The 17,428-nt window shown below is 38.5% G+C and overlaps 1 pseudogene; it reads right to left on the bottom strand.

Moving 5' to 3' along the window:
- Nucleotides 1-7,331: 7,331 nt before the first annotated feature.
- On the bottom strand, nucleotides 7,332-16,906 carry LOC112840153 (olfactory receptor 10D3-like; annotated as a pseudogene).
- Nucleotides 16,907-17,428: the final 522 nt, after the last annotated feature.

Below are 17,428 nucleotides of genomic sequence, written 5' to 3'. Positions count from 1 at the left end.
CTCAATAAGGTAGAAGTGAAAGTCTAGTGGGAGAATGGGATGACAAATCTGGAAGACAGGAGGTTATATTCAGAAGTGGGTAGTCAAGTTTGTGGGGTAGTCAAGTCAATGGGGCAGGTAAGGGTGATGGCAGGTTCTAAGGAATGGCCCCAGGTTGGGATTCTGGAGTACAGTGGAGGTGAGGGCATCTGCATGAGAGCTTTGAGATTAAGGTGATAAATGGTTCATCCCTGAAGACCTGAGATTAGGGAAAGAAAGTTCTCTGGCTCCCAAAGATTTCAGTGAGTGTTTAGGCATGACTGTGAGAATAACGGATGATAAAGGATGAGTACAGAAGACGTATTTGGACTTCTGCAGGAGAAAAAGTTCTGCAAAACAGGAGTAATGAACTGAAGAAGTTCAAACCTGACTTTGTGGGTACGCTTTGGATGATAAATTTGTTTTTTTTTCTATTAAGTTAGTTGCAACATTTAAAAATTGGTAAGCTTTACATAAATATCTGCATTTCTGGGTTTTTTGGAAAAATCAGAGGCCCTATCAACAATTAAGCTAATTACCAATACGGCAACTAACACAGCTGGGTTTTTTGCTACATATGGAATTTCAGATAAAACAGATACAAATTCTCCGGAAAGGGAGACTCTCCTTTAAGACCGAAAGTGTAACATTCTAAAGAAGGTTTTTGCAGAAGTCAATAGGAAGTGTTAAGGAAGAGGTCAGGAGTGCATGGAGAATCACTGTGAAGGAAACGTTGTACAGTTTGAATATGCAAGCGGCGCGGAAGGTACAGAGCTTATGTGCAGAGCTAGGGAGGGCTTGCGTGTTTAGTGATTGGGAATAACTAGGGTGAGAGTCATGGTAGGATTAAAGGGGCCCAAGGCTTTATGCAGATGCAAACAGATGGTATTGGAGGCTTGGTGCAACTAGGAGAAAATAGCCTGATCTGTGAAGGACTGAAGTTAATAGAAGCTCAAACCTCATGGTTCCTCGGTGCCTCAGTCCAGTGAGTGTCTGCCTTCGGCTCAGGTCCTGGGATATGCCTGGCCTGCATTGGGCTTCCTGCTCAGCAGGGAGTCTGCTTCTCCCTCTCCCTTGACCTCTGCCCCTCTCCCCCTGCTCATGCTTGCTCTCTCTCACTGTCACACTCTCTTTCTCTCAAATAAATAAATAAATCTTAAAAAAAAAAGCTAAAACCTCTGCAGTTTAAAAGTCCAGATGATACCCAAAGGTAGAGTTCATGCATAAATACCATGAGTTTTCCAAATACCATTAGCATAAGAAAACACATTTGCTTTTATATCCAGTATCTGTTTTTGTTTATGATTATTTTTAAAAGGAAGGAAATAAGAAATTTGTATACAATTGCTAGAGAGTGAGAAATGTTTGAGATTCTTATTTATCTCACAACAGAAAGTTACAAATTGAGAGAGGGTAGCTAACCTAACTTATATCACGTGGCTCCTCCAGTGTAATTTCCATCAAAATGGGTCAACCATTTATAGTGAATTTCATTTCATTTATTGTGCTTAACTCACTGATATGTAGAAACACGGTGCAAAATATCATTTTACTAAAGAAAGAGATTAATAATTTTTTTCATTTTCTTTAAGTGAATAGGGTATTGTGTGTGTGTGTGTGTGTGTGTGTGTGTGTGTGTGTGTGTGATATAGTAATGTGCTCAGGAAGGCTACCCTCTAATATTAATAGTAAGTTTTCTATATTCTGGCACAGACAATTGATAAGTTCCCCACCAAAACCAATATGGAATAAGTCCAAAATTGTTAAGACAGGAAATATAAGTAACAAAGTCCAAAACTATTACGGAGTAAGTCCAGGAAGAGGAAGTACATTTTATAATAACACGTTTCCATTCAGGGGGGTTACGAATTGATGTGGTGACACACTACACATCTTATACAACATCTCCTAATTAAAATGCCCATAAGGATGTCCAAAACTTGTAATCGTGCCAGAAACCAATGATATAAAATCATTTTGAAAACGATGTCTTAGAATCTAGGGAAATTTTCCAATAATAAGAACCCAGATATTATTTGAAAACAAAGAAAAGAGTGAAAAAGAGAGAGAATAGAAATCATGACCTAACCATGAATTGACCTCTAATTAAAAAAAAGTCATAAATGCAGGTTAAGGAAGAAGAAAGAATGAGGAAGAGTAAGTCTTTTGTCTGGTCCCAGTTCCATCATCTTCTGACTCTGACTAAGCCACCTTCCCATACACTCTCTTCTCCATCGACGTTCCTTTCTACAGCCCTGTGCAGATAGCAATTTCTAATATGCAACATAGCGGGAGAACTGCAGTTGGAGGGAGAAAGGAGGGAGTTCTTTGGACATGTAGGGCAAATAAGGAGAAAAATCTGTAACTAATGTACCGTAAGTGATAAAAGTGAGAAAGACAGGGTCTCTAGTAAGAGGAAAACGGGAGTCAAAGAGATACCAAGTTTAGATCAAGAGGAACTTAGTTAAGATAAAAAGAAAGTAAGAAAAATTCCCAGTTAGAAATCCAATGGTAAAATTTAAAGGCTTTTTCCCCTCCTCAGTTACAGTATGAGTATTAATAATTTCTATTCCCCAGGCTGCATCTTATCATAATTTTGTATGCTAAAGCCATTAAATATTATAGTATCAGGAATTATTAAAACAAGAAACAAGTGAAGTTCAAAAAAAATCTGATGCTTAAAATGATGTTAAAAATTTGGTACATAACAAGCCTGTTTTTGATGCTGGTATATGTGGACAGTGACACAACTTGATCACATGTGAGAATATAAAAATATCTTTAATCAATTCCAAAATGTAAAATTTATCATTCATATTTTCTAGCGACTAAGGTATAAAATAATAATTTAAAAAGCAAAGTTTATAAAAACTCTACAGCTCTTTATAATTAACCATGTGGGTAAAAACCTCATACATATACTTATAATTTTATACAAAGCAAGAGAAAAGACCCAAGTTAAAAAAAAAAAGACAGATATTAATGATATTGGAATGAATGAGTAACAAAGATACAACCCAACATTTTTTACCTCAAAACCAAATGTCAAGATAGCTAATCAATGAATTTAAAAGTTTCTCATTCAGCAAGTAACTGGATAAAAGATAAACTTTTGGCAAATCTAATTATGTAGATAGTGAGAAAGTGCAAACAAAAATTACAATGAGAATGGTAATATAATAATAGATACAAGGGGGAAAAGTTAATGTAGTTATTCTGATAAACTTGAAAGCCCTAATTAATCCCCTGAGTGAAAAAAAAAAAAAATCCCCTGAGTGTCCTAGTTACAAATATGGATTTCTGGTCCTCTCTTCAGAATTTATGAATCAGAATCTCTGGAGGATGACACACAGGAACTGTATTTTTTTTTAATTATAATCTTTAATCCCACAGACTCAAGGTGATTTAAAGTAAGTGTGACAGTCACTGACTTGATAGAATGAAATTTTCATTAGGAAAGTATTCATCACAAGAACAACTCAAGAGAAAAATAAAAAAATCTGAATAAATTAATGGTTATGAAGAAAAGGAAAGCTGTCTTCCAAGAATTACTTATAAAAATCACATTACAGCCAGATGATGTTATAGACTATTTTAAGAAAGAAATAATCCTCCTGTGATCTCTTTTCTATAGCATACAAAATTTAATCAGTACGTTTATCTGATTTATTTTATAAAGGTAACAGATGAGACTAAAAATTAATTTTAAAAACATGCCACCAAATCCATAATTAAAACAGATGCGAATCTCTGAATAAAGTTCAAACAAATGAAATCCAAGCAAATACTAAAAAGCCCGATATTGGGCACCTGGGTGGCTCAGTTGGTTAAGCGACTGCCTTTGGCTCAGGTCATGATCCTGGAGTCCTGGGATCGAGTCCCGCATTGGGCTCCCTGCTCAGTGGGGAGTTTGCTTCTCCCTCTGACCCTACCCCCTCTTGTGCTCTCTCTCACTCTCTCTCTCAAATAAATGAAATCTTTAAAAATAAAAAATAAAAAGCCCAATATCAATGACTATTTAGTTTATTCTAAGAGTTCACAGATAGATTAATATTGCGAATGCATTCAAATATAAAATAATAAGACAACAGGTTAGCTATCAAAAAGATAAACAGAAAGTAAATTTCCAAATTTTAATCAAGTAAATGCCAAGTATATTAATGAATTTATTGTCTAAAAAGAACACCTAGAACTCATTATTAAACATTTATTTAAAAGGAGTTATAAAAATTTCTAAGTTTACACAAAATAAGGAAAAAGAATAAAAAGCAGAGAAAAAAGATTGAAAAATTTGATTACATATAAAATAAAGACTTCTGTACATAAGATACTGCAAATGAAAACAAAAGATAAATAACAAAATGAGTGAAAATATAACACATATGAAAAGTTAATATTCTCAATTTGTGAAGAACACAAAATAATAAGAAAATTCCCCAGACCTATATTAAAAAGTTTATTCAAATAAATACATAAAATTATACTGCCTCAATTGAAATAACAATGAACATTTCAACAATGAATTATTAACTTAACAAATTTTATGACAGTATTATGAAGGGAAAATGTATTTTGGGGGGCGGTTATAGACACCTCTGTAAAGTATTTTGACAGGGTGCATAAAACAAACAAAACAGCTTAAATTCTTTGACCCAGTAATACCACAACTAAAAACACATATGAAGTGTGGTAAAAACTTTTAGCACAAAAATGTTCTTGTAGGGTATTGGCTAATGGGGAAAAATAAATCATACTATAAGCTTGGTGATACATGAATTATTATGATGATTATATTGATAGGATGGAATATCGTACAGCCTTTAAAAAATATGCCTATTAACATTTTATTGTGAGCAGGGGTTTCTAGCAGGCAGTGGATCTTTTCCCAGCAAAACTGATAAAAATTATAACAAACTATTTAAAGTCTCTGAAAATGGTCCTAAGGATATATGGCAAAAATAATAATAATAATTCAAGAAAATGTACCATAAGTTGGTAATAACAGAGAATATCTGTAGTATCTGAACTGAGATCTGCTCCCCAGCATCCCTATCCAATCCAGTGAGACAGAAACTCTACTCCACACTGGTGCAGCCAAGACCTAGCTCTTTCTCCCCAGCTCCCAGTCAGAGAGATTAGCTTCCTGGAAGGGGCAGGATGTCAGCATTTCTCATCCTGTCGCCACCTACCTGCTGTTGAGGCTAAGTTCCAGATAGGTGTGGCCAAATGTGACAACTCCCTTCTTCTGCCCAGCTCCCTAGAGGCTCTACCTTGAGAATATGGGGGCTCTGACTGACTTTGCCCCAGATGGTAAGGCAATGGTACCACACCAAGAGACACAAGCTGAGGGGCGCCTGGGTGGCTCAGTCGGTTAAGCAGCTGCCTTTGGCTCAGGTCATGATCCCAGCGTCCTGGGATCGAGCCCCACACTGGGCTCCTTCCTCAGTGGGCAGCCTGCTTTTCCCTCTCCCTCTACTTGCCACTCCACTTGCTTGTGCTCTCCCTCTCTCTCTCTCTATCAAATAAATAAATAAAATCTTAAAAAAAGAGAGACACAAGCTGAGATGATGTGAGGCTACTGCTCATCTCCCATTTCTACTGAGTGCACAGCTCTTGAAGTAGAGGTATAAGAGAGAGGCACAGCACCGTTTCCACTCCCAGCTCTGGAGCTCTGGTTCAGACCTTATGTCTGGGGAAAGAATCAAACAACCTGGGGAAAGACGACCAAAAGAAGCCTGCCTGGGGTCAGAACAAATCTCAAACCTGAACCTCATGGAACTACACCTTAAATGACCTGAAATATGATTGGATTCATTTGTAGAGCAATTTAGGTCCCTGGAAAATGTTGAAACACAATAAAGCAATCAGTCAGAAATCAGTGGAGCTCTGTAGCTGGGTGTGGTCAGGGAAAAAGACCATCAAAGTGAGTCCTGCTGATGCCAGTGTAGTGCGAGGACAACTTTGGGCACCCAAAAGGTGGCAAGTTAAGATGTAAGACGGTAAGTCCCAGAGCAACAGCCAAGGTAACAACTTGGAAAATATAGTGAAAAAACTCATTAAAGAATTTAAAATGTAACATTAGAAATTAATGCAAAAGAAAAAGTAGAGGAGGAAGAGAGAAACAAAAACATACATGACATGAGACCTACAGGAAACAAAAAAGTAAAATAGTCCATGAAAATCCAACTGTATCAATATTAAAATTAAAATGTGAATGGATTAAAAATTCAATCAAAAGGCAGAGATTGTCAAACTGTACATGTATATATACATATATACATACATATATGTATATATATATAACCAAATATATACTATCTACAGGAGACACACTTTAGATTCAAAGATACAAATCAAATGAAAGTAAAAGCATATGGAAAAAGATATATCATGCAAACAACTATAGGGAAGCTGAAGTGACTAGACCAACAGACAAAAAAGACTTTAAAACAAAAAAATGTTACTAGAGATAGAGACATTTTATAACGATAGAAGAGTCAATCTATTAAGAAGATATAACAATTATAAACAAAAATGTATCTAATAACAATACCAAAATACATGAAGCAAAAACTGGGGGAAATGAAGGGAAGAGAAAATTTAAACAATGTCTCACTTTAAATAATGAACAAAATAACTAGGCAGAAGATCAACAAGGACATAAATGACTTTAACAACACTGTATATCAACTAGACCTGACAGACATCTATGGAACATTCCACCCAACAACAGCAGTTGTTCTCAAGTTCACGTGGAACATTCTCTGAAATAGACCATATGCTAGTCAATAAAATAAACCTCAATAAGTTTAAAAGAATTGAAATATCCACAGTATGTTCTCTAACAGCAACAAAATAAACTTAGAAAGCAGCAACAGAAGGAAATTTGGGAAATTCACAGATATGTGGAATTTAAACAATGCACTAAAATAACCAGTAAATCAAAGAGAAAATAGACATGTAAATTAGAAAATGCTTTGAGGGGCTCCTGGTGGCTCAGTCGTTAAGCCTCTGCCTTCGGCTCAGGTCATGGTCCCGGGGTCCTAGGACCGAGCCCCACATCAGGCTCCCTGCTCAGCGGGGGGCCTGCTTCTCCCTCCCCCACTCCCCTCGCTTGTGTTCCCTCTCTCACTGTGTCTCTGCCTGTCAAATGTATAAATAAAAGCTTTAAAAAAAATACTTTGAGATGAATAGAAACAAAGATTCCATATACCAAAACTTACGCGATGCTCCTAAAATAGTACTTAGAGGAAAATTGGTACTTTGAATGTCTATAATAAGACAATTCCAAATCAATAACCTAACTTTTCACCTTAGAATCTGAAAAGAGAAGAGCACACTAAATCTAGAACTAGCAAAACAAAGAAAATAAAACAGATTCTGGTGGAAATTAATGAGATGGAGAATAGAAAAATAGAGAAAAATCAATAAAACTAATAGCTGGTTCTTTGAAAGGATCAACAAAATTGACAAACCTTTGGCTGGAGCGACCAACTAAAGGAAAGAGAGAGGATTCAGATTACTAGAATCAGAACTGAAAGATGGAACATTATTACCAACCTTACAGAAATAGAAAGGATTATAAAAGAATAATATCAGCGGGGGGGGGAGCAAGATGGCGGAGGAGTAGGAGACCTGGCTTTCGTCTGGTCTCAGGAATTCAGCTGAATAGGGATCAAACCATTCTGAACACCTACGAACTCAACAGGAGATCGAAGAAGAGAGTAGCAACAACTCACTGAACAGAAAACCGACCACTTTCTGGAAGGTAGGACGTGCGGAGAAGTGAATCCGAGGCGATATTCGGGAGGATAGACGGCGGGGGAGGGGGCCTCCAGGGGCCGCTTCTGGCAAGTGCTAGAGCAACGGAGCACAAAATCGGAACTTTTAGAAGTCAGCTCCGCTGAGGGATGTCGCTCCATTGGCTAAGCGGGGGGTGGAACCCTCACGGGACAGTGTGGTCTCAGGACCCTCGGGGTCACAGAAAGACCCGGGTGCCTGAGTGCGCCAGAGCTCCCAGGTATCGGAGCGGAGAAGGTGACTGCAGAGACGAGCCGAGGCGCAGGCTCTCAGCTCAGGGTTGCCATAAACTGTGATCCGCGGCCCAGTCGGGCCACTGCTCCTCCACCAGGAACCCAACAAGCGGCAGAGCCGGGGAGACTCCCCTTCCTCCCCGGGGAGGAGCGGCACTGGAGTGCACTGCAGGGATCTGCTGGGTTTGGAGACTCCACACGGGGTCGGGTGCCAGAGAGAGAAACGCCCGGTCACAGGCCAGGTGAGCACAGAGTGCAGCTGGAGACAGGGAAGACGGGACTGACTGCTTTTCTCTGGGGCTCACTGGGAGTGGGGCCCTAAGTTCTCGGCTCCTCCAGATGGAGATTGGGAGACCACCATTTTCACTCTCGTCCTCCAAAGCTGTACCAAAACCTTGCAGGGAACAAAAGCTCCCAAGAGCAAACCCAAGCTGACTGCTTAGCCTGGACCGGCAGGGGGTGGGGGGGCAATTCCGCCTCCGGCAAAGACATTTGGGAACCACGGCAACAGGCCCCTCCCCCAAAAGATCAGCATCAACAGCCAGCAAGCCAAGACCAAGTTACCGATCAAGGAGAACGGGAGAACTCCAGCGCTAAGGGAATACTGCACATAGAATTCATGGCTTTTTTTTTTTTTTTACCATGTTTCATTAGTTTTTCAAAGTTAATTTTTTTAACTGTTTTTTTTAATTTTTCTTTTTCCCTTTTTCAACCAACATCTTATCAATCCCTTTCTTAAAAAAACATTTTTTTATTTTTCATTTTTAGAGTCATATTTTATCCCTTCATAGTAGTTACTCTTATTTTTGGCATATATATATAGATATATATATCTATATATATATAAATTGTTCTCTCTTTAAAATTTTGAGATACAGTTTCTTCTAACAGATGAAAATATACCCTAAACCACTAGTGTATGGCTTTGTTCTAGTCTCCTGCCTGATCACATTCTCTCCCTTTTTTTTTTCTTTTTAAATTGTCTTCTTTCTTTTTTCAAACAACTAATCTTATCAATTCCTTTTATAAAATCTTTTATAATTTTCATCTTTACAGTCATCTTCCATCCCTTCATTGTATCAACCCTTATTTTGTACATAGATAAGTTTTTCTTCCTTTAAAATTTTAGGAGGCACTTTTTTCTAACAGACCAAAATATGCCCAAAATCTAGTGTGTGGCACTGATCTATGCACTAGCCTGATCATATTTGATCATATTCTGCTTTTTTTGTATTGTTCTGTTTTGTTTTTATCTTTTTCTTTTTGTGTTTTTTTTCTCTTTCTTTTTTCTTTCTTTCCCTTTCTTTTCCCCTGGTTTCAGGTCTTTTATGATTTATATAGAGTATATTTGCTGGGGACGTTGTAAACCTGTTAGCATTTTGTTCTCTCATTCATCTATTCTCCTCTGGACAAAATGACAAGACGAAAAAAATCACCGAAACAAAAGAACAAGAGGTAGTACCGTCAGCCAGGGACTACTCAATATGGACTTTAGTACAATGTCAGACCTAGAGTTCAGAATCATGACTTTAAAGATACTGGCTGGGCTTGAAAAAAGCGTGGAAGTTATTAGAGAAACGCTTTGTGGAGAAATAAAAGAACTAAAATCTAACCAAGTAGAAATCAAAAAGGCTATTAATGAGGTGCAATCAAAAATGGGGGCACTAACTGCTAGGATAAATGAGGCAGAAGAGAGAATCAATGATATAGAAGACCAAATGATGGAAAATAAAGAGGCTGAGAAAAAGAGAGAGAAACAACTACATGATCACGAGAGCAGAATTCGAGATATAAGTGATACGATAAGATGAAAAAACATTACAATAATTGGGATCCCAGAAGAAGAAGAAAGAGAGAGAGGGGCAGAAGGTATATTGGAGCAAATAGTAGCAGAGAACTTCCCTAATGTGAGGAAGGAAACAGGCATCAAAATCCAGGAGGCACAGAGAACCCCTCTCAAAATCAGTAAAAATAGGTCAACACCCTGACATCTAATAGTAAAACTTACGAGTCTCAAGGACAAAGAGAAAATCCTGAAACCAGCTTGGGAGAAGAGATATGTAATCTACAATGGTAGAAATATTAGACTGGCAACAGACCTATCCACAGAGACCTGGCAGGCCAGAAGGGACTGGCATGATATCTTCAGAGCACTAAACGAGAAAAATATGCAGCCAAGAATACTATATCCAGATAGGCTGTCATTGAAAATAGAAGGAGAGATAAAAAGCTTCCAGGACAAACAAAAACTAAAGGAATTTGCAAACATGAAACCAGCCCTACAAGAAATATTGAAAGGGGTCCTCTAAGCAAAGAGATAACCTAAAAGCAGCATAGATCAGAAAGGAACACAGACAATATACAGTAACAGTCACCTTACAGGCAATCCAGTGGCACTAAATTCATATCTTTCAATAGTTACTCTGAATGTAAATGGGCTCAATGCCCCAATCAAAAGACACAGGCTATCAGATTGGATTAAAAAACAAGATCCATCAATATGCTGTCTGCAAGAGACTCATTTTAGATCAAAAGACACCCCCGATTGAAAGTGAAGGAGTGGAAAATCATTTACCATGTTAATGGACACCAAAAGAAAGCTGGGGTGGCAATCCTAATATCAGACAAATTAGATTTTAAAACAAAGACTGTAATAAGAGATGAAGAAGGACACTATATCCTACTTAAAGGGTCTATCCAACAAGAAGATCTCACAGTTGTAAGTATCTATGCCCCTCACATGGGAGCAGCCAATTATATAAGGCAATTAATAACAAAAGCAAAGAAACACATTGACAACAATACAATAATAGTGGGAGACTTTCACACCCCCCTGACTGAAAGGGACAGATCATCTAAGCAAAAGATCAACAAGGAAATAAAGACTTTCAATGACACACTGGACCAAATGGACTTCACAGACATATTCAGAACATTCCATCCCAAAGCAACGGAATACACATTCTTCTCTAGTGCCCATGGAACATTCTCCAGAATTGACCACATCCTAGGTCACAAATCAGGTCTCAACCGGTACCAAAAGATTGGGATCATTCCCTGCATATTTTCAGACCACAATGCTTTGAAACTAGAACTCAATCACAAGAGGAAAGTCGGAAAGAACTCAAATACATGGAGGCTAAAGAGCATCCTACTAAAGAATGAATGGGTCAACCTGGAAATTAAAGAAGAATTAAAAAATTCATGGACACTAATGAAAATGAAAACACAACTGTTCAAAATCTTTGGGATACAGCAAAGGCAGTCCTGAGAGGAAAGTATATAGCCATAACAAGCCTTTCTCAAGAAACAAGAAAGGTGTCAAATACACAACCTAACCCTACACCTAAAGGAGCTGGAGAAAGAACAGCAAATAAAGCCTAAACCCAGCAGGAGAAGAGAAAAAATCAAGAGCAGAGCAGAAATCAATGAACTAGAAACCAAAAGAACGGTAGAACAGATCGACGAAACTAGGAGCTGGTTCTTTGAAAGAATTAAGAAGATTGATAAACCCCTGGCCAGACTGATCCAAAAGAAAAGAGAAAGGACCCAGATCAACAAAATCATGCATGAAAGAGGAGAGATCACAACCAACACCAAAGAAATACAAACAATTATAAGAACATATTATGAGCAACTCTATGCCAGCAAATTAGATAACCTGGAAGAAATGGGTGCATTCCTAGAGATGTATCAACTACCAAAATTGAACCAGGAAGAACTAGAAAACCTGAACAGACCTATCACCACTAAGGAAATTGAAGCAGTCATCAAAAATCTCCCAACAAACAAAAGCCCAGGGCCAGATGGCTTCCCAGGGAATTCTATCAGACATTTCAAGAAGAATTAATACCTATTCTCCTGAAACTGTTCCAAAATTTAGAAATGGAAGGAAAACTTCCAAACTCATTTTATGAGGCCACCATTACTTTGATCCCCAAACCAGACAAAGACCCCATCAAAAAGGAGAATTACAGACCGATATCCTTGATGAACATGGATGCAAAATTTCTCACCAAGATACTAGCCAATAGGATCCAACAGTACATTAAAAGGATTATTCACCACGACCAAGTGGGATTTATCCCTGGGCTGCAAGCCTGGTTCAACATCCGCAAATCAATCAACGTGATACAATACATTAACAAAAGAAAGAATAAGAATCATATGATCCTCTCAAGAGATGCAGAAAAAGCATTTGACAAAGTACAGCATCCTTTCTTGATCAAAACTCTTCAGAGTATAGGGATAGAGGGTACATACCTCAATATCATAAAAGCCATCTATGAAAAACCTACAGCGAATATCATTCTCAACGGGGAAAAGCTGAGAGCTTTTCCCCTAAGGTCAGGAACGCGGCAGGGATGTCCACTCTCACCACTGCTATTCAACATAGTATTAGAAGTCCTAGCCACAGCAATCAGACAACAAGAAGAAATCAAAGGCCTCCAAATCGGCAAAGAGGAAGTCAAACTCTCACTCTTTGCAGATGATATGATACTGTATGTGGAAAACCCAAAAGACTCCACCCTAAAACTGCTAGAACTCATACAGGAATTCAGTAAAGTAGCAGGCTATAAAATCAATGCACAGAAATCAGTGGCATTCCTATACACCAACAACAAGACAGAAGAGAGACAAATCAAGGAGTCGATCCCATTTACAACTGCACCCAAAACCATAAGATACCTAGGAATAAATTTAACCAAAGAGGCAAAGGATCTGTACTCAGAAAACTATAAAAGACTCATGAAAGAAATTGAAGAAGACACAAAGAAATGGAAAAATGTTTCATGCTCATGGATTGGAAGAACAAACATTGTGAAGATGTCAGTGCTACCTAGAGCAATCTACACATTCAAGGCAATCCCCATCAAAATACCATCCACTTTTTTCAAAGAAATGGAACAAATAATCCTAAAATTTGTATGGAACCAGAAGAGACCCCGAATAGCCAGAGGAATCTTGAAAAAGAAAAGCAAAGCTGGCGGCATCACAATTCCAGACTTCCAGCTCTATGACAAAGCTGTCCTCATCAAGACAATATGGTACTGGCAAAAAAACAGACACATAGATCAATGGAACAGAATCGAGAGCCCAGAAATGGACCCTCAACTCTATGGTCAACTCATCTTTGACAAAGCAGGAAAGAATGTCCAATGGCAAAAAGACAGTCTTTTCAACAAATGGTGTTGGGAAAATTGGACAGCCACATGCAGAAGAATGAAACTGGACCATTTCCTTACACCACACACCAAAATAGACTCCAAATGGTTGAAAGACCTCAATGTGAGACAGGAGTCCATCAAAATCCTAAAGGAGAACACAGGCAGCAACCTCTTCGACCTCAGCCGCAGCAACTTCTTCCTAGAAACATCGCCAAAGGCAAGGGAAGCAAGGGCAAAAATGAACTATTGGGATCTCATCAAGTTAAAAAGCTTTTGCACAGCAAAAGAAACAGTCCACAAAACCAAAAGACAACCGACAGAATGGGAGAAAATATTTGCAAATGACATATCAGATAAAGAGCTACTATCCAAAATCTATAAAGAACTTATCAAACTCAACACCCAAAGAACAAATAATCCAATCAAGAAATGGACAGACGATATGAACAGACATTTTTCCAAAGAAGACATCCAAATGGCCAACAGACACATGAAAAAGTGCTCAACATCGCTTGGCATCAGGGAGATCCAAATCAAAACCTCAATGAGATACCACCTCCCACCCATCAGAATGGCTAAAATTAACAAGTCAGGGAACGACAGATGTTGGCGGGGATGCGGAGAAAGGGCAACCCTCCTACACTGTTGGTGGGAATGCAAGCTGGTGCAACCCCTCTGGAAAACAGTATGGAGGTTCCTCAAAAAGTTGAAAATAGAGCTACCATCCGATCCAGCAATTGCACTACTGGGTATTTACCACAAAGAGGCAAATGTAGGGATCCAAAGGGGTACGTGCACCCCAATGTTTATAACAGCAATATCCACAATAGCTAAACTGTGGAAAGAGCCAAGATGTCCATTGACAGATGAATGGATAAAGAAGTGGTATATATACACAATGGAATATCATGCAGCCATCAAAACGAATGAGATCTTGCCATTTGCAACGACGTGGATGGAACTGGAGGTTGTTATGCTGAGTGAAATAAGTCAGTCAGAGAAAGACATGTATCATATGACCTCACTGATGTGAGGAATTCTTAATCTCAGGAAACAAACTGAGGGTTGCTGGGGTGGCTGGGTGATAGACATTGGGTAGGGTATGTGCTATGGTGAGCGCTGTGAATTGTGCAAGACTGTTGAATCACAGATCTGTACTTCTGAAACAAATAATGCAACATATGTTAAAAAAAAAAAAGAAAAAAGAAGAAGATAGGAGGAGGAGAAGAATGAAGGGGAGTAAGTCGGAGGGGGAGACGAACCATGAGAGACGAGGGACTCTGAGAAACAAACTGAGGGTTCTAGAGGGGAGGAGGGTGGGGGGATGGGTTAGCCTGGTGATGGGTATTAAAGAGGGCACATTCTGCGTGGAGCACTGGGTGTTATGCCAAACAATGAATCATGGAACACTACATCAAAAACTAATGATGTAATGTATGGTGAATAACATAACAATAAAACATTTTTAAAAAATAAAAAAAGAAGAATATCAGCAACTGTATGCCAATAAATTAGACAACTTAGATGGACCAATTCCTAGAAAGATAACAAGCCACCCAAACAGACTCAAGAAGAAATAGACAACTAATCCTATTTACCCACAAATAAAAACCCAAGCCCACATGGCTTCACTACTGAATTCCATGAGACATTTAAGGAAGAGTTAATACTAATTCTTCACAAATGCTTCCAAAAATTAGGAGAGGGAGGAACACTTCCTAACTCATTCTATGAAGCCTGGATGATCCTGACACCAAAACCCAAAGGTATCACAAGAAAATAAAACTACAAGTCAACATTTCTTATAAATGTGGATATAAAAATCCCCAACAAAAGACTCACAAGCCAAATCCATCAATGTATCAAAAGAATTATACACCATAATCAAATGGGGATTTATCCCAGGTATGCAAGTTTGCAGTAACATCTGAAAATCAATTCATGTAATGGACCATATTAAAAAAACAAGCAAAAAAACACGGAAATCACATGATCATATCAATATCTGCAGAAAAATCACATGACAAAACCAACACACTTCCATAATAAAAAGCACTCAACAAGCTAAGAATTGAAGGAAACTTCCCCGACGTGATAACAAGCATGTATGAAAAACCCACAGCCAACAGCATACTTTACGGTAAAAGATTACATACTTGCCCTCCATGTGAAGAACAAGACAAGGATCCTTCTCTTAGCACTTCTATTCAACATTGTACTAGAATTGCTAGCCAGAGAAATTAGGCAAGAAAAAGAACTAAAACAACATCCATATGAGAAAGGAAAAAGTAAGAGTATCTCTATTTGCAGATGACATGATTATGTGTATAGAAAATACAACAGAATCCACTAAAAACCTATTAGAACTAATTATGAAGGAGTTCAGCAAGATTGCAGGATAGATCAATTACAAAATCAACTGTATTTCTATATACTGGCAATGAAAATTCTCAAATGGGTATTAAATAAATAATCCCATATATAATAGCATCCAAAAGAATAAAATGCCTCAGAATTAATTTAGCCAAGGAAGTGAAAGACCTATACACTGAAAACTAATTGACAAAAGGTTCCTGGAAGAAGTACATATTTATGCTATAATCCTTATAACACAGAGGCAGCATTAGCACCAGATTAAGACCATTCCATTCACATCCTAGCTCAGTGTTTTTCTCACTCTGTGACACTGGGCAAGTGTCTTAATCTCTCAATGCCTTAATATCCTTTTTAGTAAATTGAAATAATGTTATCTACTCCGTGTGATAATTATGGTAACTATATATGTCTGTATTTGTAAAGTGCACTGAATAGTGCTTGGCACCTAGTAAGCACTGTATAAGATTTTGTTGAACAAACAGTTATATAAATATATACACATAAATCATACCAGAATATATTCAACCTCACCTACTCGTCCTAAATCCCACTTGGCAATCACACCAACTCTAAGGGACTATTTGCCCCAGATAAATACAAGGCCAAGTCGTAGGGACAGAGGATGACCTGAATGCTTATGCCCCACAAGTATGTACTCCTCAGATTAGTGCTTTTCTCAGAGCCAACTTCACATCCTTCTTTCTCAAGGTGAAACTCACCGTCTGAGCTAGAGAGGTGTCTGCATAGGCCAGGGGCAGCACCACCGGGATATCACAGAAGAAATTGTCCACCTCATTGGGACCACAGTAGGGTAACTTAAAGATGAGGAATGTGAGGACAGATGCATGCAGACTGCTCCCCATCCAGGTTCCTAGCATCATGACGGTGCACACCCTGTGGTTCATGACGACTGTGTACCGCAGGGGGTGGCAGATGGCTGCAAAGCAGTCATAGGCCATCACGGTGTACAGGAAACACTCAGTGCAGCCCAAAAAAATGGTAAAAGAAGAGTTGGCAGGCACAGCCCTGGTAAGAGATGCTATGGGTTTGCCCCATGAGGGAAAGCATCATTTGGGGGCAACTCACAGAAGGGAAGAAGTTGTCAAACACAGACAGGTTTCCCAGGAAGAAAAACACGGAGGTGTGCAGGGTGGAGGAAGTGAGGATGGCCAGAAGAATGAGCAGTTTCCCCAGAAGAGTGAACAGGTAGAAGACCAGAAATAAGACAAAGGGCATGTTTTCCAACCCTTTTGTGTAAGGGATTCCCATCAGGAGGAACTCGGTTACAGGAGCGTGATTCCTCATCTCCATGTCTAGTTAGTCCTGAAAGAGCAAAGAATGGCCTTGCTGAGATGAAGTTTTCCCCAAAAGTTAATATCTTCAGAGAACCCACTGGAAACTGATAATACTTCAGTTACTGTAAAGAACTTGTAAAGGGGAGTCAGTCCAAGTCTATCACTAATCAACGTGTGACTTTCAGTCTTTTGTTTATTTTTCCTGTTTTTTTCGAAGAAAAATAGATAACACTAGAGGCAGAATAGAATGGAGGGACGAGAATATAGCTTACAGTGGCTATATCTGAGTTTAACTGTCAAATCTACTCTGAATAACTGAAAAAAAATCTCTAAATCTCCTCTGTTTCTGTATACATAGCATAATAATATCTTACAATTCTTGTGAGGATTAATACTTTAATGTATATAAAGTCCCTAATCTGATCCTACCCACCCATGTTAAAAAAATCATTCCAGATACTAATATTCTGGTTTAATGAGTCTTTATTCCACATACTCTATCTGTTCGGTTGACTTGCAGAAGTTCTGATATGACTTG

This window comes from Callorhinus ursinus, unplaced genomic scaffold, assembly GCF_003265705.2.
Source record: "Callorhinus ursinus isolate GAN/ISIS: 27379988/994484 unplaced genomic scaffold, GSC_fseal_2.0 scaffold19, whole genome shotgun sequence".
Classification (NCBI taxonomy): Eukaryota; Metazoa; Chordata; class Mammalia; order Carnivora; family Otariidae; genus Callorhinus; species Callorhinus ursinus.
This window is presented reverse-complemented; position numbering and strand designations above follow the sequence as displayed.